We start from the raw sequence: 3,573 nt of genomic DNA, 5'->3' as shown, positions 1-3,573 counted from the left end.
CCCCGACAAACTTCTCCAATCATAAATCGTGTAAATGTGTAATACTAATTTTGTAAAATCTCAAATTACTTTGTTTTATTCAGATTCTATAGTAAAGCAAAGTTTAAAACATAACTAGTGTTGATGATTCTCACTGTAGCCTTCTGGAATTGTAGTCCAAACATTGAATAAAAGTCTACAGATGCTGTTGGAGGAGCTTTCGCTGGTGAATCATTAATTTTTTTAAAAATCAAATCTATTCCTAGAACAAAATCTTTTATTCAAACCCCTTAGAATATTCTTCTTCCGAGAACTACCTGGAATAGATCTCAAGAAATCGTTCGTTTTATCAAGCAGAATGGAATCTTAGGGAGTCTTCTTTGGATCACAAACCCATTTCATCGATTTCTTTGGAGGTAGATTGATGTCATGGTTTACTTTAAACGAACCCCTGTTTCACCAATTTCAAGAAGAGTGCAAATATACAACTTCACATCGAAAGTTGCTCTTAAAAATATGATGCAACTCTTTTGGAGGAAATGATAAAACTAAACAGCAATAATTTCACTTAACGGAAATGTTCACCTTCAAAACATGGGTGCAACGCAAAAGAAAAAAAAAGGTCTTCTTGTAGGTTCCATCGCTTAAACCGATCCCTTATTGCATTCATAGATAATCAAAATGTGTTGTTAAGAACCGAGCAGTTGTTATAAAGATGGTTTTACATTGTTACATATAAGGTTGTTATAAAAAATACGTGTATATAGAACACACACTCACATAAATTTATATTAGTAGTTCCCTTATCTATTATTCAGTTTCATAAGTAGTATAGGGAAACCCCAAATCGGCTGTCATTTCGAAACAAAATAGTAAATGGTAATATCGAGTTCTAAGGATCATTTTGGAGAGATCACTTTAGTGACAAATCTTTAAAGTAGACTAGGAGAAAAGCCACGGATGGTGTAGTTTTTAATATGAAGCGTCAGACGAGAGACTTGTGGAAGGTTTTTTTATCTTATTAGGTTGGTGATGACATTTTAGAAAACGTATAGTGGGATGATATTGGATCTTTGATGTACGAAATAAACTATTTTGAGTAATTAATAAACCACTATCCATTACTAATTGACACGGTGTGAGGAGGAATGAGAATGAATAACATTACCTCACTGTTACTAACACCTGTTCATCCTGTGAATTAGTATTTCCGACCGGGGGTAGTAGCAGTGGTTGTCGCTTCTGATATTTTTACAGTGTAATTAATATCAGTTCGTGTAATAAACAATGTAAATGAAATGTAATAAACAGTTGTTGATAAAGTTTATATTACTTAATACAAGGTCTGAAAGCTATGAAACGTGTCATGATTTGAGTCGGAACGTATCTAGCTGAAATAGATTATTTTATATTTCAAAACGAGCCAACTACGATACTAGCGGCGAAAAGGAAATAAAAATAAAAAAAGAAGCTTTTAATAATTTGGACAGAGAGTTCATTCACTTTGAATAAAAAGCTCTTGTTATCAAACGTTTCTCGTTCTTGCTATCACCTCTAACTCGTGGATCGCAAATGCCTCGATGTTGGTACAGGAGAGGGCACAACAACACATATTTTTTAAAATCTTATTGTTGAAACTGTTTTCTTGTTTATAGGATGTTTGAGTGCTAGTCGGAAGATTTCAACAGATAAATCCAGTAGATAAAAGCACTTTAATATGCACTTTTAAGGAACATAATTTTCAAACATTTCTCTGGAGAGACCTCTCAATACTTTAAGTTGGGAATGGGATAGTCCGCGCACGAATCAATTTCTGGTTTAGTGGACCTCAAATTTATCAATTAGAGAATTTTTAATTTTTTTTTTTATTATTACATTTTTGATAATAATAAACAAATATATCGCTGGTTCACATATTTTCTGTATTTGATGATACAGATTTTCATTTATACATGTAAATATGTTTATTAGCAGAAATTGTACCTTTTCATTTATTTTTTTTAACTATAATTTTATTTGATTTTTTCATCTTTTTTTTTTTATTATCAGAAGTCACCTTATGTTTTAAGATATGATATATAGTTTTATTTTATTTGCTCTAATTTTATTTTATGTATTCTGTTAATTATTATAGTTCATCTTTATCTTTTCAAATTCATTACATTTTATGATAGTTTATAATTTAATTTTTCTTTTGTATTTTACTCAAAAGCCCAATTTTCACGCCTGTAATATTATTTTAAAAGGATCAATCTCAGAATAAATGAAGATTATTAATAAAAAAAAAAAATTTACCCACGACTACAAAAGTAATAGAGAACTTTCTAGAGGTGCAGTACTTGGTAAGGAAGACCAACGGATATGCATGTGATTTGGTCATAATCACGTTCGACCGCCAGAATTTTACCCACTTTATGGGGCTGGGTGGACCCCAGAGGGCTCCCTAACCCACAAAGCTTACTCATGGATACTGTGAAACAGAAAATAATTATCTGTCATAGCTGGATTCGAACCCGAGCCATTGGAGTTTGTAGCACAGTGCCTTACCAATGGGGTAACCTCTCTCACTTATTATTATCTTATTGCCTATCACTATGTTATTATATGCAATAGTATTATCTTAGGATTACAATACGAAATATTTTACGTCGACTTATTTACGCTGAGGATAAAAATAGAACAAATTCACTTTAGAAAATCTGATATCAATGGTACAGGAAGCTTACTATCATTGTACAGATACGTATATCAGAACAACTATCACATCAAGCTGGTACCCGAGGATTAATGCAACCAATTTGTAAAAATCATTAAAACATATTATAACACTAATTAAATGGAGCATGTTCGAACATCATAAGTTCACAATTTTAATGCTGGTATTAAAAAAAAATATTATAGCAAGTTTTAATTTTTCAATTCTTATTGTCGTTCCTTATTGTTAAGAACTCCTACCTCTTTTTATCTGCTGAATTTTTTTTAAAAAAAAATTTAAGTGGTGTGTTATATGCTAAACAATTTGGTCTCCGTTTTTGTCTTTAGTTTTGTAGTTTTGACTAACCATTAGCATACCTAAGAACGGATAATGGAAGATTCACGGTTCAGTATTCTCTAGTATTAAACTTGTAAAATTGATATGAAATACGACAATCACATTTGTGGTCATTTAAAAAAGACATGATATAATTTTTAATAAATAAAGTTTTTTTCGAAAAAAAAAAAAAGTTTCAAAATACAGTTTCAATAAACCAGGAATCATATTTATTTTTTTTTGGAAATATGAAGTCGGAGTGCAATTATTCAAATAATGATGATTAAAAAAATAAAATAAAAATAACTGCAAAGTAATTAAAACTTGACATTTTTATCAAAATAAAATAATAAAATTACTGTAACGTAGTATATGAGAAGGGACTGTAAACTGTTAGGGATTAATTTAAAACAGAAATAATGGGATGATCTAATATATAATAGGAAGATTAATATATTCAGTCATATATTAACGTCAAAGATAAAAAAGAAAAATTAGCGATATGGAAAAAATGATGACATCATTAATAAGCTAAGAACTAGAGTTAATAATCCCATAATTGT

General features: G+C 30.1%; 1 protein-coding gene across 1 annotated transcript in view; it reads right to left on the bottom strand.

Moving 5' to 3' along the window:
- Nucleotides 1–3,573, bottom strand: part of alpha-Man-IIb (alpha-Mannosidase class II b) — a 127,146-nt gene that overhangs the window by 22,204 nt on the left and 101,369 nt on the right. The window lies entirely within an intron of this gene.

Source organism: Halyomorpha halys, unplaced genomic scaffold (genome assembly GCF_000696795.3).
Source record: "Halyomorpha halys isolate HHAL.00 unplaced genomic scaffold, Hhal_1.1 Scaffold30.1, whole genome shotgun sequence".
NCBI classification, from domain to species: domain Eukaryota; kingdom Metazoa; phylum Arthropoda; class Insecta; order Hemiptera; family Pentatomidae; genus Halyomorpha; species Halyomorpha halys.
Note: the sequence above shows the minus strand (reverse complement) of the source record. Positions and strands in the feature narration are given on the sequence as shown.